Here is a 25,095-nt window from a genome sequence, read left to right on the forward strand (position 1 = left end):
TACTAACTAAAGCAAATACATTTTTAATCCATCAGACTGAAAACAAAAAATATAGGTAATTCTTGGGTTGGTAAAAGTGTGGCAAAACAAGCACTTTCATATACTGATTGTAAAAATGAATATTGGCACAATATTTTTGGAGCAAATTTATTACTGCCCATATGCCCAAGCTTAGCAATTCTATTGTAGGAATTTATCTACAGTATATGAAGATACCTGTACCAGAACAGCTTTATTAAAGCAAATACCTGGAAACTGTCCATCAACAGGGAAGTGGTTAAATAAAACATGGTCAGCCACAATGGAATACCATGCAGCCATTAAAAAGAATGATGTCCGCAGTATACAGTTAAGTCAAAAAAGCAAGTCTGAAAAAAAGCATGTATAGCAGACCCCATTTGAGGGGGGGAAAAAGGTATGGAAGGGGAAGATAAGATCCCTGTATAAGAGATGGTGTACCAAAAGATCATGCTTCCCTAGTTAAATTTTGACTCGTGACAACTGAAGAGATAATGGGTCTGCCAGACCTGCCTTAAAGTCGATACTTAAAAACATATCACAAGGCCGGCCACAGTGGCTCAGCAGGCAAGAATGCTTGCCTGCGATGCCAGAGGACCCGGGTTCGCTTCCCGGTGCCTGCCTATGTTAAAAACAAAAAAACCCCAAAAAAACCCAAACATATCCCAGCTTGCTTTAAAGCAGTGTGACAAAGAAAATTTTTCAACTGGTCTAACATCTATCAGACACTGTTTTTATGACTTTCGATGGCCAATACAGAAGACGGGTCCTTTTTAGAAAAACAGTGGAGAGGTATTTAAATCTGCCCGTAGAATAGAGGGAAGTGTTTCCAGCCACTTTGATCAACTATACGCTTATAGATGCACAGAATGTCCCTGAAACAAAAGAATGGCCACCTTCAGAGAATGGGAATGAAGTAGGGAAAGAGGGTTTTACAAACTAAAATCTGTACATGAACCACATATTATTTTTATAATATATACAAATAAAACAGCAAACTGGGAAAATGTGCAAAACATAATTTATAGGTAGGAAACGGGGAGTTAAAGCCTCACTGTTTCCGAATTTCACTGGGGTGATGGAAAAGTCTTAGTAATGGGAAATGGTGATGGTAGAACAAAATTGTAAGTGTATTTAATATCACTGAATTATATATCTAAATGTGGCTAAAGGGAGAAATTTTGTTGTATATATGTTATAAAGTAAAAAAAACTTTATTAACCATAATTTATAAATAACCATTTAAAAATGATAAGAAAGCATGCCACAGGCTGGACTGTCTGCAGGGGGATGGGGGTGGGGGGTGGGCAGCAGGAAGAGGGCTCAGAGAGGCCCAGTGGGGTGAGTGTGGATGATCGATGTGCAGCACCTGCCAGAGGCCACGCGCTTCTTGGAGAGCCTGGAGCTAAAGTGTGAACATCAATACGCCTCCGCATTCCCCTCAAAGCCCAGCGCCCTGCTGCAACATTCAAAGTGCCCACGGAAGTTGAGCCAGGCACAGAAACACAACAGTGGTAGCAACACCACCAGCACTGCCCACATGTCTACATACGAGTAGCTAGAAAAGAATCAACCAGCTAGTTCATTTGTACCTATGTCTAGAACATTTACAAGTTCTGATTCCACTAGGACCAGACTGCACCAGGCATACAACACTTTGTTTGCTCCACAAAGCCAAAGCACGTATCAGGAAGCTTGAAGAAGCTAAAAGGAAGAGCCAGCACCAGGTCTAGAACTTGGAATGAGGACAGAGATTTTTTTAAGGGGCATCTGGGACAGCTGCAGGGTCCTCAGGAAATAGGGCAAATAAGACTGGATGGCAGTGGATCAATTATTTCTTCAGATTATTCTGATTCTAAGAGAGAAAAAAAATGACGTGGATGCTGACAGAGTTCTCCCATAGAGAAATGGACAATATCACCAGCCACTGAAGACCACAGCAGTCTGCAGAGCATTAGGAATGAAGAGGGTTACTTAATCCAGTGCCAGTGTCACACTTTCATTCACTTCCTAAATTCAGCATGACAACAATGCAGGGCAAAATATTCACCAGGTCAATTCAACCCAAATAATCTCTTAAAGTGGGTTCATGATGCAGTCTCCTGTTTAAAAAAGGGTCAAAAGAACTGTATTTAAGTAAACAGCAAAAAGTAGGGCAGTCTCCCCAGCAGAACAGATATTTCCAATATTCACACTGGAGAATCACAATCTAATGGTACCAGCAAACGTGTGAAACTTCCTTGATTTTATTTAGTTGATTGAAAAGAAGACAATTGGAGAGTCCATCCTCTTTTTCTTTACTAGTTCATAATGCACTCAATAGACACATTTAAGGACAGGGTTATAAATCCTCAACTTCATGGCCCTAAAAACAAACTAACAAAATAAAACCTCCTATGACAGGAAAAGATAATCAGGCATTAATCTTAGCTAGCTAGGGCTATAATATAACTCAGCCTGGGAGAGTTTAACACAAAACTGTGGACTATCAATTCTTTAAACGAACAAACCCACAGCACTCATTTCGCCCCCAGCAAAAGGAGAGACTCCCATGAAACTTGTTAAAAGCAATCAAGATCAACATGTATCTCAGCTTTCTGCTGGATTCCATGCTAAGCAAGTTAACTTTATCCTGTATTATTAACACTGGGGCACCAAAATGCCAGCTCCCAGCCTGCCACACCTCAGCCCCTGGGCTGCATGGGGAAAGTTCTGCCAAGACAGTATCTATTATACAAGGCCTATGAGTACAGATTAGGGTGCCAGAAAGAAAAAGTCCCATATGCCTCTGTCTACATAGGTCACAGCAGTTGTACACAGAGATAAGCAGGCCAAGGTCTGAGCCGTAGCAGCATTTTTCAGATTTTGATAACTCTATGTGCTGAAAACCAAAATGACATCTTTTTAAACCTTGTCCATTAAAAACACTGATGTCTTTTTATAGTTGAAAAACATGTGGGGAAATAAATCATCTATTTTGATGCAACATTTCATAATGCTAACACTCCTCACACCTCACTCTTTATAGTATGCAAAATGAATGAGTTCTGGGCTACTAGAAAAAAGGTCAATGCTAATGTTTTTTTTAAGAATCATTAACCTTTATCAACCAGCTTTTAATCATCTATAGCAGATACACTATTACAAATAACATAAAGTCAGTACTCTTGTCTCATTTTAATGTAAAGATATGCTTCCATTTTCCTAAATGCACTTTTCTCTCCCTCCCCACAATCCCATTTGCAAGTGCTGTTATCACCCTTATGAGTTACCTTCAGAAATGTTATTTTCTTTAAAGTAAAATTTCTAGCCTGCACTTTGATGTCATGACTTCTAAACTCCAAGCTTCCCCTCTGGCCCTCTCCCTTACTCCAGGAAGGTTTCTTGGTTGGTTGAACTTCATTTTTGTCAAATAATTTCAGTACCCTTGATTACTTTTTAAGAGCTTTATGATTTACATAACTTACTGCTGATTTTGATGGGTTAATTTCAGTCCTATAGTTTTATATTTGCAGTAAGTCTGGTCAAGGAGAAAGAAAATAAAGACAACCATATTTAGCAGCGAAAAAAAAAAAATGATGAAGACCCTAAAGGCAAGGACATTTACAGGTAACGAAAATATATATGGAATAACATTCAGCAATAAAACAGAGTAACTTCCATACATGATAAATATAACATGGGTGAACCTTGAAAACAGTATGCTAAGTGAAAGCAGACACAAAAGGCCATATACTGTATGCTGACATATATATATAAAATGTCTAAAAAAGACAAATCCACAGAGATAGAAAGCAGAGTGATGGTTGCCTGCAACTGAGGGTGAGAATAAGGATTGACTACAAGGGATCTTTTTAAAGAGATGTTCTAAAACTGAATTACAGTGATGGTTGCATAAAATTACCAAAAATCACTTAATTGTACACTTAATATGAGGTGAATTTTATAACATACATTATACCTTAATAAGATGTAAAAAAAATTTTAATTAAACAAATAGTCATTATATAGCTGGGATTTGCTATTTAATACTTATGGGTGAAAAAAGAAACATATACGGTTCATTTTTTATTTTTTAAGCTAAAAAATCTTAAATATATAAAAACAGCCATCATACACAGCACACACAAACACAAAGACATAGGATAATTAGACTATACTAGCATCAAGGAAATACAAACTAAAACAAGCAATACCTTTCACCTACTTATCATATAAATCTACCTGGCAAAGATAAAATATTGACATTCCCAAAAGCAGGATTTCTAATACCTAATTGTTAAAATTGCTAATTGACACAACTTTCATGGTGGCACTCAGGCAATGTTTTATCAAAAACCTTCAAAAAGACTCAGAATTAGAGCTTTTTAGAAGCTGTGTCTGATTTCTAAAAGCACTTCTGTGCTTTTAGAAGTGGAATTGCTGAATCACAGATATGCCTTTCTGAAGACTTTTTTTAAAAATGTTTTTATTGATAAACTTTAACATGAAATCAGCAGTATCCCAAACAGGAACTGTTTAAAAAGTTGAAAAAGGGACCTGAGTTCAAGTAGAGATATGAATGCAGCTAATCTGGATAGGACTAAGGTAAATTAGAATACAGGGTAAAAAGATGATATCATCCATATTTTAAAACTTCAACTTCTGTGTGAGATCAAACGAGAGATATATGGTGTAAAATTTGTATTTTGGGTAGTGCATTTCCAATTTTAACTTGTATAGTCAGCTTAAGTGAAGATCATAAGTACTTGGAAACTTGAATACGGCGTGAGACTTTGTTGGTTTGTCCAGGTTAGTATGACGCCCCAATATATCCCAGAGTAATTTGGGCAGTGAATAAAGGTTTTGCAAGGTCCCCTTGGGGCACTGGGGAAAAACGAGGAAATATCCAAAGTCCCCATTTGGAAAATTTCTGATATACTCACAAGCAATGGAGACAACCAAATCAATGGGCCAAGCCCTTTTGCCCTTATGAAATTTATTCCTGCAAAGGATAGGCTAGGCTTGCTTAGAATCAGGTGTAAAGTCACCCCCTAGAGAACCTCTTTTGTTGCTCAGATGTGGCCTCTGGCTGTAAGCCGACGCAGCAAGTGAACTCACTGCCCTCCCCCTCTCTACGTGGGACATAACTCCCAGCAGTGTAAACCTCCCTGGCAATGTGGGACAGAAATTCCAGAATGAGCTGGGACCGGACATCAAAGGACCGAGAAAATCTTCTTGACCAAAAGGGGAAGAAGAAATGAGACAAAATAAAGTTTCAGTGGCTGAGCGATTTCAGAGTTGAGAGGGTGTCCTGAAGATTATTCTTATGCATTATATAGATATCCCTTTTTAGTTTATAGTACATTGGAGTGGGTGGAGGAAAGATACCTGAAGACAACTGTGTGTGTGTGTGTGTGTGTGTGTGTGTGTATAGCTGTATATAGCTTTCACAATGTGACTGTGTAATTGAGAAAACCTTGTGTCTGATGCTCCTTTTATCTGGGGTATGGACAGATGAGTAAAAGATATGGATAAAAAATAAACAAATAGGGGCAGACAAAGGTTAAAATAAATTGGGTAGATGGGAATACTAGTGGTCAATGAGAGGGAGTAAGAGTTATAGTATGTATGAGGTTTTTTTTAATTTCTTTTTCTGGAGTGATACAAATGTTCTAAAAAATAATTACGGTGATGAATATACAACTATGTGAAGATACTGTGAGCCACTAATTGTACACCATGTACAGAATGTTTGTATGTTAAAGTTTATCAATAAAAACATTTTAAAAAAAAAGTCTTCAGAAAGGCATATCTGTGATTCAGCAATTCCACTTCTAAAATCTGATCCTAAATAAATAAATGAGTTATATGCCACAACAAAAAAATTAAAGACAAAAAGAAATATAAGAAAATTAGGTGAGTGAACAGATCTTTGTAACAGTTCACTAAATAACTGATTAAATTAGTCACAGAATATTTGAAATAGAATACTTATAGACATTAAAAACAGACATGGGAAGATATCTACAGTATATTTAGCAAAAAAGGTAGTTATAAAGCAATATGTATTATATGATTATATTTAATTTTATAGTATATATACATATGAATATCTTTATACATATGAATATCTTTATATACTCATAAAGGTGAACACAAACTGATAGAGGTTAGCTTTAAGTAGTATTACAAGTAGCTTTCTTGTTGTCCTTAGAAATTTCTGAATTGCTGGCTTTCTGTATTCAGCATTACCACTTTTAAAATCAGAAAAAAAAAAGATATTTCCATTTCTAAAAAAAAAAAAAAAAGGCCTATGGAAAATTAAAGGACACATTCATTCAATTCACAGAAGAAATACAAATGGACATTTACCACATGAAAGTACTCACTAGAAACAACAAAAAACAAACTAACACAGGATCACATTTTTTTACCTATTCAATGGAAAAAAATTTGTGTGAATTGTTATTTACACAATTGATGAGATTTCAAAGAAAATGTCACTCCACGTTAGTGGCAAAAATACATATTAATCCAAACTTTATGGGACTGACAATTTGGCAATTATTGAGAGCACTAAACACCATGCTTATCTTTGGCCTAGCAATACTATCCTAAGAATGGATCTTCAGGAAATAATTAAGTATATGAGCAAAGATGTGGCTACAAGAATGTTCAATGCTGACGTTATATTAACAAAAAAATTAAACCAATCTAGATATCCAACAAAAAGGGATTAAATTATTCTGTGTCCATAAAGTAGAATACTACGAAGCCTTTAAAGATGAGATGTGGAATTTGTTGTTTTTCCTAGAAGTATGGCTTATTTCTGGTTTCTTCTTGCTTATCTATACTTTCTAAACTATCTGCAATGAACACAAATTTTTATGTCACAAGGGCGGGCAACAGTGTGGCTCAGTGGCAGAGTTCTCGCCTGCTGTGCTAGAGACCCAGGTTCGATTCCCGGTGCCTACCCATGCAAGATAAATAAATAAATAAACATTTATGTCACAACACAAGTTATCTTTAAAAATAAGTGTGTGGTTCCCCATTATGATTTTATGCAAACTCCATCCTCCAGACATTATGCGAATGAGATCAGCCAGAAACAAAAGGACAAATATTGTATGGTCTCATTGATATGAACTAACGTTACTGGAGAATTTCTATTAAGGATGAAGGTCATGAAGAGACTGAAATAGGGTAGATACTGGGTAATTGGAGCTGAATGGGATACAGATTGTACAGCAGGACTGATTAATTCAGAAATGGATAGCACAATAATGCTTGATTAAAGCACAATAATGCATACTACCTGATTGTAGAACAATAATGTAAGTACACTGAATGAAGTTGAATATGAGAATGACAGAGGGAGGCGGGCTGGGGGCAAAAATGAAACCAGAAGGAAAGATAGACAATAAAGACTGAGATGGTATAATCTAGGAATGCCTAGAGTGTGTACAATGATAGTGACTAAATGCACAAATTTAAAAATGTTTTTGCACGAGGAAGAACAAAGGAATGTCAATATTGCAGGGTGTTGAAAATAGATGGCTATTCATATTTTAAAACTTCAACTTCTGTGTGAGATTAAAGCAAAAAATGTTTATTTGGTACAAAATTAACATTTTGACTAGTGTATTTCCTAAAATAATTTATATGGACAGGTTAATCGAACCCCATAATTGCATGGAACCTTGAATAGGGTATGAGATTTCATAGGTTTGTCCAGTGTGATGCCCCGATAAACCCCAGAGTGATCTGAACAGTGAATAAAGAAGTATTTGCAAAGTCACCTTGGGGGAACAGCAAGAAACGGGGAAAATTCAACTTTCCCATTTGGAGAATTCCTGATATTCTTGCAAGCAGTGGGGACAACCAAACTAATAGGGCAAGCCCTCAATCTTGGGGTTTATTCATATGAAACTTATCCCTACAAAAGATAAGGCTAAGCCTACTTAAAATTAGGCCTAAGAGTCACCCCTAAGAGAACCTCTTTAGTTGCTCAAATGTGGCCTATCTCACCCTCAACCAACACGGCAAGCAAACTCACTGCCCTCCCCTTCTCTACAAGGGACATGACTCCCAGGGGTGTAAACCTTCCTGGCAACATCGGACAGAAATCCTAGAATGAGACGGGACTCGGCATCAAGGGATTGAGAAAACCTTCTCAACCAAAATGGGAAAGAGAGAAACGAGACAAAACAAAGTGTCAGTGGCTGAAAGATTTCAGAGGCAAGAGGTTATCCCAGGAGGTTATTCTTATGCATTATACAGATATCCCCTTTTTAGTTTAAGTGTAATGGAAAGGCTAGAGGGAAGCGCCTGAAACTGTACAGCTGTGTTCCAGTAGCCATGTTTCTTAAAGATGAATGCATAATGATACAGCTTCCGCAATGTGACTATGTGATTGTGAAAACCTTGTGTCTAATGCTCCTTTTATCTATGGCATGGATAGATAAGTAAAAAATATGGATCAAAAATAATTAAATAATAGGGGGAACAAATGTAAAAAACAAAAAACAAAAAACACCATCCCCCAGTCAATGCTTTCCACTCTCTCAAGGCCTGTCATCAAAGAATTAAAAAAAAAGAAAAAAGAAAAATTTACTTTAGAAAATAAACACTGATCAGAAAACACAGCACATCAAGCATCAATCATTAGTCAGCTATTGCTTCATAACAGGTTATGAATCAATGACCTCAAGCACAATATAATTCAAGTGCGAACCCTCAGAAATACTTTATAGACCTGACACTCAAAACTCACTGAAAAAACACAACTGTTCACTTTTAAAAGTGTGCTTTTTAAAACCCAGTACACACAGTAAATTCAGTGGGGCAGAGTCTCCTTATTTAGGAATAAAGTGGTTTCCTCTCACAAGATATACATTAACTTGCAAATTATTAGACTACCACTTACAAAATCAATTACTCTGCTAAAAATTGAAAAATGTACTGGTTTCATCTGACAAGGTAATTTAGTAAACTAAGTTAAAACTCTTTGGTGGAAAAAAAAAAACAAAACAATAAAGAAAAGGGCAGGCCACGGTGGCTCAGCAGGTAAGAATACTTGCCTGCCATGCCTGAGGACCCGGGTTCGTTTCCCGGTGCCTGCCCATGTAAAAAAAAAAAAAAAAAAAACTCTTTGGTGAACTTCAATACTGTTGTATTTTGATTCCTAAAAAGTTCAACTTACAGAATATGTTCTTTGATAATATCACAGAAATAAGTTCAGTAAAATTAAAAGCATCAAATTATATGTAAATACTGGATGAAAGTCTGTCACTTAATTCAATGAAGGATTTGTACTGCATTTGAAGTGATTAAATTCCACCACTGAATTGTTAATTAAAAATACATTTTCACTTATCAGCCTCTCCAAGTATCTGACAACATAAATTCAGTTTCCACTAAAGCCAAGGAGATACAAGAGTCCTGGTACCCACTACTCTGGAGAGAATGAACAATTATTCAAATTGTATTAACACTGCTGTTAAAAAAAAAAAAAAAAAACCAACATACAAAAGTATTTTTTTATATTTTTATATTTTATAATTCTCTCTAAATACATATATCTATACATAAAAATTATATATATAAAGTTTCTAAAAGCTACAAAGGAAATTGTTAGCTTTGGTTATGTCTGGAAAGGGAGAGGATTTTTACTTTCCACTTTTAGTTCAGAGGCTGCAGATCAGTGTCCCAAGGATCACATCCCATCTACGGATGTGTTTTACTTGCCCACAAAGTATTTTTAAAATATTTCAACTGGTTGCCAACATTTAAAAACCAGGAAATTTCTCATAAAAATCTGCATCTGGCTTCTCTTAGAAAAAAAAAAAAAGGAAAATTTAAAAACAATGGCTTCCCACTAAAGCATGGCAATTTTTGACTTTTAAGATTAAGTATCAGCTCACACATTTCAATTGTTCATGCTACCCATGTGACACTTCAGTTTGCAATTCCTGTTTAGATTTTTCTGAACTATCTGAATTATGTACTTAATACTTTTTAATTTTCTCCTCAAAGGAAACGCACTGGCAAATATCCAAGAGACCTTTAGAGTTATAAATATTTTTCTTCATTCACATCTCTATAACTGCTCACTTAACTTTTCTGAATAATAAATTCCCTCATAAACTGAATTATAATGGTTATTCAATAGAAGGAGGCAGGCCTAGAAAGGTAGTTAGGTAACTAAGGCCAATCTTTGGAGGACCCAAACTGCTCCCAGAAATGATATTCTTGGTGCTGCCTAAATTCTCATTCTGTTTTCATGCCACATATGGAACTACTAGCCACTTTTAAATCTAGTGCTTGAGTTAAACCTACAAAAAGCCTGAAAATGGGCTTACTTTACAGGACTTTTTCTTACAACGACATTAAATATTTACACAAAAATGAAGCCCCACATCCCATCTACATTTATGCATTACTTCAACATATGTTTACTGAGCAATTACTACGTACAAACATCGCATAAGATATTTAGGGAGAAACAAAGATCATTAGGAACCATTTTCCTTGCAAGGGTACATATGTATATATGACAAATGTCATAAAAAGGGCAAAAGTGGAATTCAGAGAAGAGAGCACAACTAAAAAGAATGATTATCAGTGTGTCAATTTTCATGCGGCAGGAAAGAAGTGTGTTCTAGGAAGAACAAAAGTTTAGAAGAGAAAGCAGCAGTTCAGTTTGAAAGTAGCACGGAGAAGTACACTATTTAGTACAAGAAGATATATGCCTGGTTAGGTAGAAGTTTACTAAGGTGGTATCAATCTTCGGAGGGACCTGAATGTCAAGCCAAATCCTTCTGCCCCTTATCTAATGAGCAACAAGGCACTAATAAACGGTTTTGAGAACAGAAGGTTCCAGATCAAAGTTGTGATTTAGAAAACTGACCTAATAGTGGTATGTATGCAAAATGGATTGGAAGGAAGTGAGCCAGATGTTAAAAACCAATCTGGAGACTACATCCATGTGAGTGTGCTGAAGTGACAATCTGCAAACTAAGGTGATGGCAGGAGGAATGGGAAAGAGATGCACTTCAGAGGGGAAGTGAACTAGATCTGGCAAATAATCTGGGGTGTCCATTAAAGAGAGGGCCTCAGAAATAACTCAGTTCAAGCGTGATGACTGGGAGAACAGTGGAGCTATTAAAAGAAAAGGAAAAAAATCAGAAAAGTCTGTTAAAGAGTGGGGCAGGAAAAGGATGAAATGATTAAAGCACATTTAAGTTTTGAGGTACCAATGGAACACCCATAAGATTCTTCTCCCCACCAAAAAACTCTGCATACTTTTCTGGCCAAACTTTAAGGGATGGCTGACAGAGTAAAGTATACATTTAATGGTGAGTCAGTGAGAAGCTAGTCCCAGAACATGATCAAAATGAAGCTCCACAGAAAGAAGTTGGAACCCCTACCTGACACCACATACGAAAATTTAATTCAATATGGTGTGTGAATATATCTCAAAAAAATTTGCAGGAAATTAAGTTGAATACTATAAGTACATGGAATCTTGAATAAGGTGAGAGATTTTCTTGGTTTGTCCAGGTTAGTGTGAGGCCCTGATATATCCCAGAGTAATTTGGGCACTGAATAAAGTATTTGCAAACTCTACTCGAGGGACTGAGGAGAAGGAGGAAATATTCAACCTCCCATTTGGAGAATTTCTGATATTCTTGCAAGCAGTGGGGACAATGAAATCAACTGGCAAAGCCCTCGACCTTGGGGTTCACCCCTATGAAACGTATTCTTGTAAAGGGCAGGCTAAGTCTACTTAAAATTAGGCCTAAGAGTCACCCCTAGAGAACCTCTTTTGTTGCTCAGGTATGGCCTCTCTCCCTAAGCCAACTTGGCAGGTGAACTTATTGCCCTCCCTACTGTATGGGACATGACTCCCAGGGATGTAAATCTCCCTGGCAATGTGAGACCTGACTCCAAAGGATGAACCAGGACCCAGCATTATGGAATTGAGAAAGCCTTCTTGACCAAAAGGGGAAAGACATATGAGACAAAAGAAAATTTTAGTGGCTGAGAGTTTTCAAACAGAATTGAGAGGTTACCCTGAAGGTTCTTCTTATGCATTATACAGATATCCCTTTTTAGTTTATGGTGTATTGGAGTGGGTGGAGTGAAATACCTAAAACTGCTGAGCTGTGTTCCAGCAGTCTTGATTCCTGGAGACAACTGCATAAAGATATAGCATTTACAATGTGACTGTGTGATTGTGAAAACCTTGTGTCTGATGCTCTTTTTATCCAGGGTATGGACAGATGAGTAAAAAAATATGGATTGAACAAATAAATAAATAAGGGGACAAAGGGTAAAATAAATTGGATAGATGGAAATACTAATGGTCAATGAGAGGGAGGGGGAAGGTGGATTCTTTTTCTGGAGTGATGCAAACGTTCTAAAAAATGATCACCATAATGAATTCACAACTATGTGATGATATTGTGAGCCACCGATTGTACACCATGTATGGAATGTATGTGTGTGAAGATGTCAATAAAAATAAATTAAAAAATAAAAAGAAAAGACTTTCAACAGCTTCCCAGTTCTCTCAGACTCCTGACAGTGGCCTACAAGCCCTCAGGGATCTGGACCCTGACACCTCCCCAGTCTCTACCTCTCAGCACTGGCCATCTTCAGAAATTAGATCACACTACTTCCCTCATTGCTGTTCCTTCCATTCCTCTCGGTTCACTCTCACCCTTCTTGCCTCTTGCAGGGTTAAGACAGTGCCTCCTCATATAACACCGTGGATCTTTCCTTCAAAGCATGTGACTCTGTTTTTGACTCAGGTGAATGATCATTTGATTCATTTTCACCTCTCCCCTAAAGACTACAGATCCCATGAGGGCAAAAGCCATGTCAATTTTGCTTACAATATGTTCCCATGAACAAGTGCCTGTACATAGGAGATGCTCAATGTTTGTTAAATGAGTAAATGATTAAACAAAAGAATGAAGACTCAAAAAAAAATTTTGCAGGAAAAAAATTAACTCAAATGGATCAACAAGCTAAATATAAGTAATGAAATAATAAAACTCTTAGAAGAAAACATAGTGGCAAAACTTCATGACCATGGAATTTGGCAATGGATTCTTAAACATAATACCAAATTCATGAGCAACAAAAGAAAAACTAGAGAGACTGGACTTGATAAAAATTTTAAAATTTTGTGCACTGAAAGACTATCAATAAAGTAAAAAGGGCAACTTATAGAATGGGAGAAATTATTTGCAAATTATAAATCTGATAAGGGTCTAGTATCTAAAATTGCTACAACTGAACAACAAAAAGACAAAAACCATATTTAAAAATGGCCAAAGGACTTGAATAGGCATTGCTCCAAAGATAAACAAATAGCCAAAAAGTACATAAAAAGATGCACAATAGCATTAGTTATTAGGGAAATGCAAATCAAATAACATTTGGGTACCATGTCACATCCACTAGGATGGCTACAAAAAAAGGGAAAATAATAAATGTTGGTGAGGATATGGAGACACTGGAACCATCATATACACTGCTGGTCAGAATCTGAAACAGTACAGCCACTGTGGAAAACAGTTTGGCAGTTCTTCAAAAGTTAAACATAGAGTTACCATATTACCCAGCAATTCCACTCCTAGTAAAAGAATTTAGAACAATTATGCAAATAAGTATGTGTACACACACATTCACAGAACCACTATTCATAAAAGCCAAAAGGTGGAAATAGCCCAAATGTCCATCAATGGATGAACAGATAAAACAAATTGTGGTATATACACAGACAATGGAACACTATTCAGCCATAAAAAGCAAATGACGTATTGATACATACTATGTAGATGAACCAGTAAAAGAAATAAAACACAAAAGGTCAGATATTGTATAATTCCATTTATATGAAATATCCAGAATTGCTAAATCCATAGAGACAAACACAGACTGGTGGTACAAGGAGCTGAGAGGAAGAGATAATGAGGAGCAACTGCTTCATGGGTGCAGGATTTCCCTTCTGGGTGATGAAAATATGCTGGATCTAAATAGAGTAGGTGGTTGTACAATATTATGAATGTTTCAAATGCCACTGAATAATTAACTTTAAAATCATTACTGTTACATTATCTCAATTTCACCTCAATGAAGGGAAAAAAAAAAACCTCAATAATACTCCAAAACAAACAAATCTTAACTAAAAAAGATTTCTTTAAACTAAGCTCCGTATCTTATCATTCCAGAACCCATAAACACATTCTAGCCAAGCCAATCTTCTAGATGGTCCCTGCTCCATTTGCTCCTTCCCAGTTTCACTTCAGCTACTCTATCTACAATAATATGCAGTTTTCCATCAATTCAAATTCCTCAACCATTTCAAAACTCAACTTCTAAAAAAGCAATTTGTCCAAACAAAGCATTCACATCTTTGTGAATCACTAACTATCCAACTCAATCCTCCTACCTGTTCTGAATTCTTACTCAGCTAATTCTCAGTGTTAATATGTGAATGTTTCCTCTCTATTATCCTGCAACATTTCTCTGATAATTGGAGGCACCTGATATTCCCTATAAAGAGCAAATTATGATAGAGGTTTTCTTCTGCTTTTGTATTACAGCACCTGCTAGGGGTCTATCCAAAATTCATCTGTTTAAACACTGCCTGGTCAGTAGTTTTTGGTGGAAAACGGAAAGCTGGGAGGTTATAAGGAAACCACCTCTGCCCATGCTGGCTATACCAGAAATTACTTCTAACTTGATCTATGATCAGAATATCAAGCCCCTCACCCCTTTCTCTCTCAGCCAACACGGCAAGCAAACTCACTGCCCTCCCCTTCTCTTTGTGGACATGACTCCTAGGGGTGTAAACCTCCCTGGCAATGTGGGACAGAAATTCTAGAATGAAGTAGGACTCAGCATCAAGGGATTGAGAAAACCTTAACCAAAAAGGGGAAGAGAGAAATAAGACAAAATAAAGTGTTGGTGGCTGAGAGATTTCAAACAGAGTCCAGATTATTCTGGAGGTTATTCTTATGCATTATACAGATGTTTTCTTTTTAGTTTATGGTGTATTAAGAGTGGCTAGAGGGAAGTACCTGAAACTGTAGTGCTATGTTCCAATAGTCATGTCTCTTGAAGATGACTGTATAATAATATAATATAGCTTTTGCAATGTGACTGTGTGATTATGAGAACCTTGCATCTGATGCTCCTTTTATCTACGGTATGCAGAGAGGAATAAAAAATATGGACAAAAAAATAAACATAATGGGGGAACAAAGGTTAAAATAAATTGAGTAGATTGAAAATATATATATATATATCAAGTCCCACAGTAATAGTACAATAAAAGATTTCCTGCAGAACAATAAAGAAGTTTATTAGTTTTTACAGTTTCTTTAAAACTAAAGTAAATCTGCTGTTCTATTTGTAAACTATTTTATTTTATACCAAGAGCCCCAAGTTGAGGTTGCCACTCAATGAACACAAACAGAAAGGAAAATTTACCTGAATATTGTCCAGAGCAAGAACTCCCAATCTTTTGAGAAATATACCCTATTACTTAACACTATACAATTCTTCTTTGGCCTCTTCTAACACTGTTGCTTGGCAAGCTTCTTTTTTTTTTTTTTTTAAGGAAACCAGTACTAAGAGATTAATCTCTGACATGAAGGGACTTTTCCTAGATTCAAACATTTAAACCAGAAAGAAGATCAGAAATTCGTTTAGCACAGGAGTGACTAAGAAAATGGTTAAAACCAGGAAAGGAGGCACTGTGAAGTCAAATAAGAGATGAAAGTGATTTTCACATCTAGATTGTGAATTCACTTTTTGCTTTGTGGTTATACCTTTATTTTATTCAGTAGGGTATCTCTGATAATGTTGATAGTTAATACAGATTATTTTCAAAAACGGTTTTCGTGAGTTACTTTTCTAGAAAACATCTGCTCCAACCATGATGAGCATATGTAGTATTCTGAAAAATATATACTGCTTCCTGAAGATTCCTCAAGGCAATCTAAGATGTTGCAACACTAAAACTGCAAAGTACTCGCTTACTGAATAGGAGGAGGGAGAAAAATAGCCAAAGTTGACTTTATGCTAGAAGATATTTTATCTACACCTTTATTGAAAAATAAGGCCAGAACTTAACTCACTTCTAAATGCATTCCTCTAAACATCTAGAAGGGTTATTTGCCCTTGTCACAAATACTAAAGAGTAACTCATTTTTAATACAAAAACAACAGAAAAAAAAGTGACTCTGACAGCCAGAAGTTTAAATCTTATGCAAGGTCTCTTCTGAACCCTGCTGGTTTCCTCTGGGGGTAAGGGAAAAGCAATTAAACTGAATTAAAGGATGAAAAGTCATTAAATTAAATGTTTAAATTTTAAATGGTTGAAAGTTTTTAGTGACTGGAATTACTAGAAGTTTTCTGACATCTTAAGGAAGGTGTTTATTAGATAGTCTCCATCTCCAAGGACATAAGCAAATAAAAAAAGTTTAAACTTCAACAAGAGAAACTAACCAGAAAACTAACAAAACGCTGTAATAAGGTATCCTGCAAATCTCTGTCCTTAAGGATTCAAGAATAGGACAGAGAGCTATCTTGGAAGGTGCAATTCTGAACTAGACAATCACTTACAATTTTAGGTTCCAAATTCTATATTCACAGCCTAATAGTGTCTGTCCAAGACATTCCATGTGTAGAAAGTCATATTAATCTATAATCATTTCACTTTAGCTTCAGACATTGGTTTACTTTTCACCACAACATTTATTCATTTCATGCACTCACTAAGAAACTGAAAATAGATTGCTTTGTTCAAAGGGAGTTTCACAAATCTCCAGTGGCAAAGCTGCCAGCTCAGGTATAAACAATGCAAAAATGCTCAAACTAAAACAATACCTGGTTCTAAATTAAACAAAGAAAGTATCTGCATAATGCACACCCAACTTAAGAGTGAAAAAACAAAACAAAACTGTTATTAACCAGGGTAGAAAATTTATAAAGCCAAAATAAGTTAGTCAGTTTTTCAACAAAAGCAACAAAAAATAAATTCTTATTTTCAAAAACAAAAGCATAGTCTTTCCAAACTTGGCTTCATTTTAGAAGACACGTGGTCTTCATTTTAAATAATACTTTTTAATTTACCAGACTACTTGTACACTCTTCGAACAACTAAATGGTGGTTATTTACTACAACAATCTAAGCAGACACTTATGGAGTCACAGGAAGGTTAATCATCTCTAAATCAACAGGTTAACCATAGCAATTTCGGAGATTGTGCCTACCTGTGTTAGAACTATTTCAACAGTTTCCAAAATTAGACATTAACTGACACATAAAACAACACATCTCTAAAATTTAAATATTTACTTCAACAGCACACACAAATAATTTGATTTGTATGCATGCATGTATGTATTTTAATTAGATTTTAGTAATTATGATGTATGTTTGTTTAAAACAAAAATCCATTAAGAGGAACACAAGCAGCTTAACACAGGAATCAAGGTAGAATACTACTTTGGAGTTAACTAGATTCATAAGAAAGAAAAGAGTGGTAAGCCTTCCTACCTTCAGTTCACAGAAGATGTTTCATTATATAATGAATTAATACTAAAGAAAATGTCTTTTACAGTAAAAAAAAAATAAGGTAATGTGGCTTAAAGCCAAATTATCACTTAATTGCCTGAATTTCTAAGAAACTACTAAAGCAGAAATTGTTGTAATCTGCTTTAAAACCCAAACACATTTTTTAATGGTTCACTCCTTTGCTGAGAAATGTACTATACCTTATTTTATATAGAGATCACATGTCATCAGTACAGTATACATGCTAATCATATCTTCAGGTTTAGTTATTTTTTAATTTTAAAAAAATAAATTAAAATTTTAAGGTCCAACTATATTTTTAAGTTATTGATTCTTAGCCACACTAGGCATCACCTACTCCTCATTTTTTACAATCTTAAAACTGATGGCAGCCCAAGGCACATCAGGGTGCTGTTCCGCCATAGGAACTTTGAACAACCAGCAAAAACTGAAGAATTATCTTCCTTAAAACTCTGGACCCCTGAAACCAAGGCGACTGGCGCCCACACCACGCGCAGCCCCCGGACCAACTGAGAGAATTGGATCGGAAACCCCCAGGCCGCGGAGAACGGTGACGGGTGGGGGAGGCCCCTTCCAAACCCGTGACTCCCGGGGAACGTGCACTCTCTCGGGCGGGCCGCTGCCGCTGGCGCCCTCCCGCCACGCTTGTTGCCCAGGGCCGACTAGGAAATTCGGAGGGGCTCTTTCCCTGGCTGCGGCGACCAGCAACCCTCCCTGCGTTCGGACACCCTCCCTGCGTTCGGACACCGTCCCTGCGTTCGGACCCTGGGCCGGCTCAAGCCGCTTCGGCTAGCGAACCCCCAGGACGGCGAGAGTTTTCCAAAGTTAAAGGTCCCACAGCACCTTTTACTGGTGGGACCCGCAGACAAACGTGTGCCACGAGCGCCACCTACTGGGCAGGATAAGAAAAACAGAACCCAGAGATTTCACAGAAAAATATTACAACCTTGCTGGGTCCAACACCAAGAGAAATCTGAATAAATGCCCAGACGCCAGCAGCAGAAGATAACTGTCCACGCTCAAAAGATTGAGAATATGGCTCAGTCAAAGGAACAAACCAATAGCTCAAATGAGACACAAGAGCTGAGACAACTAATGCTGAATATACGAACAGAAATGGAAAACCTCTTCAAAAATGAAATCGATAAATTGAGGGAGGACATGAAGAGGACATGGGCTGAACATAAAGAAGAAATAGAAAAACTGAAAAAACAAATCGCAGAACTTATGGAAGTGAAGGATAAAGTAGCAAACATAGAAAAAATAATGAATAGCTACAATGATAGATTTAAAGAGACAGAAGATAGAATTAGTGATTTGGAGGATGGAACATCTGAATTCCAAAAAGAAACAGAAACTATAGGGAAAAGAATGGAAAAATTTGAACAGGGTATCAGGGAACTCAAGGACAATATGAACCGCACAAATATACGTGTTGTGGGTGTCCCAGAAGGAGAAGAGAAGGGAAAAGGAGGAGAAAAACTAATGGAAGAAATTATCACTGAAAATTTCCCAACTCTTATGAAAGACCTAAAATTACAGATCCAAGAAGTGCAGCGCACCCCAAAGAGATTAGACCCAAATAGGCGTTCTCCAAGACACTTACTAGTTAGAATGTCAGAGGTCAATGAGAAAGAGAGGATCTTGAAAGCAGCAAGAGAAAAACAATCCATCACATACAAGGGAAACCCAATAAGACTATGTGTAGATTTCTCAGCAGAAACCATGGAAGCTAGAAGACAGTGGGATGATATATTTAAAATACTAAAAGAGAAAAACTGCCAACCAAGACTCCTATATCCAGCAAAATTATCCTTCAAAAATGAGGGAGAAATTAAAACATTCTCAGACAAAAAGTCACTGAAAGAATTCGTGACCAAGAGACCAGCTCTGCAAGAAATACTAAAGGGAGCACTAGAGTCAGATACAAAAAGACAGAAGAGAGAGATATGGAAAAGAGTGTAGAAAGAAGGAAAATCAGATATGATATATATAATACAAAAGGCAAAATGTTGGAGGAAAATATTATCCAAACAGTAATAACACTAAATGTCAATGGACTGAATTCCCCAATCAAAAGACATAGATTGGCAGAATGGATTAAAAAACAGGATCCTTCGATATGCTGTCTACAGGAAACACATCTTAGACCCAAAGATAAACATAGGTTGAAAGTGAAAGGTTGGGAAAAGATATTTCATGCAAATAACAACCAGAAAAGAGCAGGAGTGGCTATACTAATATCCAACAAATTAGACTTCAAATGTAAAACAGTTAAAAGAGACAAAGAAGGACACTATATACTAATAAAAGGAACAATTAAACAAGAAGACATAACAATCATAAATATTTACGCACCGAATCAGAATGCCCCAAAATACGTGAGGAATATACTGCAAACACTGAAAAGGGAAATAGACTCATATACCATAATAGTTGGAGACTTCAACTCACCACTCTCATCAAGGGACAGAACATCTAGACAGAGGATCAACAAAGACATAGAGAATCTGAATATTACTATAAATGAACTAGACTTAATAGACATTTATAGGACATTACATCCCACAACAGCAGGATACACCTTTTTCTCAAGTGCTCATGGATCATTCTCAAAGATAGACCATATGCTGGGTCACAAAGCAAGTCTCAACAAATTTAAAAAGATTGAAATCTTACACAACACTTTCTCGGACCATAAAGGAATGATGTTGGAAATCAATAATAGGCAGAGTCCCAGAAAATTCACAAATACGTGGAGGCTCAACAACACACTCTTAAACAACGACTGGGTCAAAGAAGAAATTGCAAGAGAAATTAGCAAATACCTCGAGGCGAATGAAAATGAAAACACAACATATCAAAACTTATGGGACGCAGCAAAGGCAGTGCTAAGAGGGAAATTTATTGCTCTAAATGCCTATATCAGAAAAGAAGAAAAGGCAAAAATTCAGGAATTAACTATCCATTTGGAAGAACTGGAGAAAGAACAGCAAGCTAACCCCAAAGCAAGCAAAAGGAAAGAAATAACAAAGATTAGAGCACAAATAAATGAAATTGAAAACATGAAAACAATAGAGAAAATCAATAAGGCCAGAAGTTGGTTCTATGAGAAAATCAATAAGATTGATGGGCCCTTAGCAAGATTGACAAAAAGAAGAAGAGAGAGGATGCAAATAAATAAGATCAGAAATGGAAGAGGAGACATAACTACTGACCTCACAGAAATAAAGGAGGTAATAACAGGATACTATGAACAACTTTACGCTAATAAATACAACAATTTAGAGGAAATGGACGGGTTCCTGGAAAGACATGAACAACCAACTTTGACTCAAGAAGACATAGATGACCTCAACAAACCAATCACAAGTAAAGAAATTGAATTAGTCATTCAAAAGCTTCCTAAAAAGAAAAGTCCAGGACCAGATGGCTTCACATGTGAATTCTACCAAACGTTCCAGAAAGAATTAGTACCAATTCTCTTCAAACTCTTCAAAAAAATCGAAGTGGAGGGAAAACTACCTAATTCATTCTATGAAGCCAACATCACCCTCATACCAAAACCAGGCAAAGATATTACAAAAAAAGAAAACTACAGACCAATCTCTCTAATGAATACAGATGCAAAAATCCTCAATAAAATTCTAGCAAATCGTATCCAACAACACATTAAAAGAATTATACATCATGACCAAGTAGGATTCATCCCAGGTATGCAAGGATGGTTCAACATAAGAAAATCAATTAATGTAATACACCATATCAACAAATCAAAGCAGAAAAATCACATGATCATCTCAATTGATGCAGAGAAGGCATTCGACAAGATTCAACATCCTTTCCTGTTGAAAACACTTCAAAAGATAGGAATACAAGGGAACTTCCTTAAAATGATAGAGGGAATATATGAAAAACCCACAGCTAATATCATCCTCAATGGGGAAAAATTGAAAACTTTCCCCCTAAGATCAGGAACAAGACAAGGATGTCCACTATCACCACTATTATTCAACATTGTGTTGGAGGTTCTAGCCAGAGCAATTAGACAAGAAAAAGAAATACAAGGCATCAAAATTGGAAAGGAAGAAGTAAAACTATCACTGTTTGCAGACGATATGATACTATACGTCGAAAACCTGGAAAAATCCACAACAAAACTACTAGAGCTAATAAATGAGTACAGCAAAGTAGCAGGTTACAAGATCAACATTCAAAAATCTGTAGCATTTCTATACACTAGTAATGAACAAGCTGAGGGGGAAATCAAGAAACGAATCCCATTTACAATTGCAACTAAAAGAATAAAATACCTAGGAATAAATTTAACTAAAGAGACAAAAAACCTATATAAAGAAAACTACAAAAAACTGCTAAAAGAAATCACAGAAGACCTAAATAGATGGAAGGGCATACCGTGTTCATGGATTGGAAGACTAAATATAGTTAAGATGTCAATCCTACCTAAATTGATTTACAGATTCAATGCAATACCAATCAAAATCCCAACAACTTATTTTTCAGAAATAGAAAAACCAATAAGCAAACTTATCTGGAAGGGCAGGGTGCCCCGAATTGCTAAAAACATCTTGAGGAAAAAAAAACGAAGCTGGAGGTCTCGCGCTGCCTGACTTTAAGGCATATTATGAAGCCACAGTGGTCAAAACAGCATGGTATTGGCATAAAGATAGATATATCGACCAATGGAATCGAATAGAGTGCTCAGATATAGACCCTCTCATCTATGGACATTTGATCTTTGATAAGGCAGTCAAGCCAACTCACCTGGGACAGAGCAGTCTCTTCAATAAATGGTGCCTAGGGAACTGGATATCCATATGCAAAAGAATGAAAGAAGACCCATCTCTCACACCCTATACAAAAGTTAACTCAAAATGGATCAAAGATCTAAACATTAGGTCTAAGACCATAAAACAGTTAGAGGAAAATGTTGGGAGATATCTTATGGATCTTACAATTGGAGGCGGTTTTATGGACCTTAAACCTAAAGCAAGAGCACTGAAGAAGGAAATAAATAAATGGGAACTCCTCAAAATTAAACACTTTTGTGCATCAAAGAACTTCATCAAGAAAGTAGAAAGACAGCCTTCACAATGGGAGACAATATTTGGAAATGATATATCAGATAAAGGTCTAGTATCCAGAATTTATAAAGAGATTGTTCATCTCAACAACAAAAAGACAGCCAACCCAATTACAAAATGGGAAAAAGACTTGAACAGACACCTCTCAGAAGAGGAAATACGGATGGCCAAGAGGCACATGAAGAGATGCTCAATGTCCCTGGCCATTAGAGAAATGCAAATCAAAACCACAATGAGATATCATCTCACACCCACCAGAATGGCCATTATCAACAAAACAGAAAATGACAAGTGCTGGAGAGGATGCGGAGAAAGAGGCACACTTATCCACTGTTGGTGGGAATGTCAAAGGGTGCAACCACTGTGGAAGGCAGTTTGGCAGTTCCTCAAAAAGCTGAATATAGAATTGCCATACGACCCAGCAATACCACTGCTAGGTATCTACTCAAAGGACTTAAGGGCAAAGACACAAACGGACATTTGCACACCAATGTTTATAGCAGCATTATTTACAATTGCAAAGAGATGGAAACAGCCAAAATCTCCATCAAGAGAAGAGTGGCTAAACAAACTGTGGTATATACATACGATGGAATATTATGCAGCTTTAAGACAAGATAAACTTATGAACCATGTAATAACATGGATGGACCTAGAGAATATTATGCTGAGTGAATCCAGCCAAAAACTAAAGGACAAATACTGTATGGTCCCACTGATGTGAACGGACATTCGAGAATAAACTTGAAATATGTCATTGGTAACAGAGTTCAGCAGGAGTTAGAAACAGGGTAAGACAATGGGTAATTGAAGCTGAAGGGATACAGACTGTGCAACAGAACTAGATATAAAAACTCAAAAATGGACAGCACAATAATACCTAATTGTAAAGTAATCATGTTAAAACACTGAATGAAGCTGCATCTGAGCTATAGGTTTTTGTTTTGTTTTGTTTTGTTTTGATTTGATTTTACTATTATTACTTTTATTTTTTTCTCTATATTAACATTCTATATCTTTTTCAGTTATGTTGCTAGTTCTTCTAAACCAATGCAAATGTACTAAGAAATGATGATCATGCATCTATGTGATGATGTTCATGCATCTATGTGATGATGTTAAGAATTAATGATTGCATGTGTAGAATGGTATGATCTCTAAATGTTGGGTTAATTTCTTTTTTTCCGTTAATTAAAAAAAAAAAAAAAAAAGAGAAGGGATAATTGGAGATGAAGGGATACAGACTGTACAACGGGACTGGATATAAAAACTCAGAAATGGACAGCACAATACTACCCAATTGTAATGCAATTATGTTAAAACACTGAATGAAGCTGCATGTGAGGTATAGGTTTTTTGTTTTTGTTTTTTTTGTTTTTTTTTCTTTCTATTATTGTTTTAATTCTTATTCTGCTGTCTTTTTATTTCTTTTTCTAAATCGATACAAATGTACTAAGAAATGATGAATATGCAACTATGTGATGTTATTAAGAATTACTGATTGTACATGTAGATTGGAATGATTTCTAATTGTTTTGTTAATTCTTTTTTTAATTAATAAAAAAAAAAAAAAAAAACTCTGGAAAACAACTAAAGGATCCTAGTAACTAAATAAGGGCCAAATCAAGAAAACACACCTTGAAAATGGTAGGGAAGTTCATGGTGTCCTTACTGGCCCCTCCCATACCCCATACCCCAAATGATGTGGAGAGCCAGCCTACACTCCCATTATGGGTCCCTTGCCCTGTAGCCAATACAGCAAAAAATCCCTCTCCACATACTGGGATATCCGTGCATTGGTGCCAGTCTATTAGAGGGGAGTCTTACAGACTGGACCAGAAAACTCTTCTCAGGCTCACCCTGAGAACTTATCTTGTGGCAGAAGCAGCTTAGAGATGGCTAAAGTAGTGTAAGAAACAAGTCAAGACAGCTTTGCACAAAAATTACCTGCTTTTAAGTCATACAACAGAGCACCCAGGATGGAGTGAAAAGTCTATTTCATAGGGAGGAGAGGAAGCATTCCAATTCTTGTAAATGGGGGAATTCCTAAGCCACAAGCAAGCAGAAGCTGAAGAGAAGACATAGGCTCAGAAAAGACCCTGCACTTCACATTTATTTTGGGTTTTTCTTCTTGATATGAGGGATACAAAGAGGAGAACACCGGCCAATTCAAAGACTGTAAAAGGTGTTTTTGTGTCAGTCTGTTTTTGTTGGCTCTTGGCACTCAAAGAAATCTGTCACATCATTAGTTATCACATACCAACTTAAAGAGCAGATAGCTTAGAGTCTCTGAGCTAACACTTTAAAATATTAAAATGTACAGTGTGCAAAAAAAGATTAAAAAAATACAAAGAAATAGGAAATGATGGC

General features: G+C 36.4%; 1 protein-coding gene and 1 pseudogene across 2 annotated transcripts in view; one reads left to right on the forward strand and one right to left on the reverse strand.

Moving 5' to 3' along the window:
* The window catches only part of ILRUN (inflammation and lipid regulator with UBA-like and NBR1-like domains), a 184,588-nt gene that overhangs the window by 153,910 nt on the left and 5,583 nt on the right, over positions 1–25,095 (reverse strand). The gene's annotated exons all lie outside the window — the stretch shown is intronic.
* On the forward strand, positions 1,280–2,032 carry LOC143682194 (max-interacting protein 1 pseudogene; annotated as a pseudogene).

Source organism: Tamandua tetradactyla, chromosome 5, assembly GCF_023851605.1.
Source record: "Tamandua tetradactyla isolate mTamTet1 chromosome 5, mTamTet1.pri, whole genome shotgun sequence".
Taxonomy (NCBI): domain Eukaryota; kingdom Metazoa; phylum Chordata; class Mammalia; order Pilosa; family Myrmecophagidae; genus Tamandua; species Tamandua tetradactyla.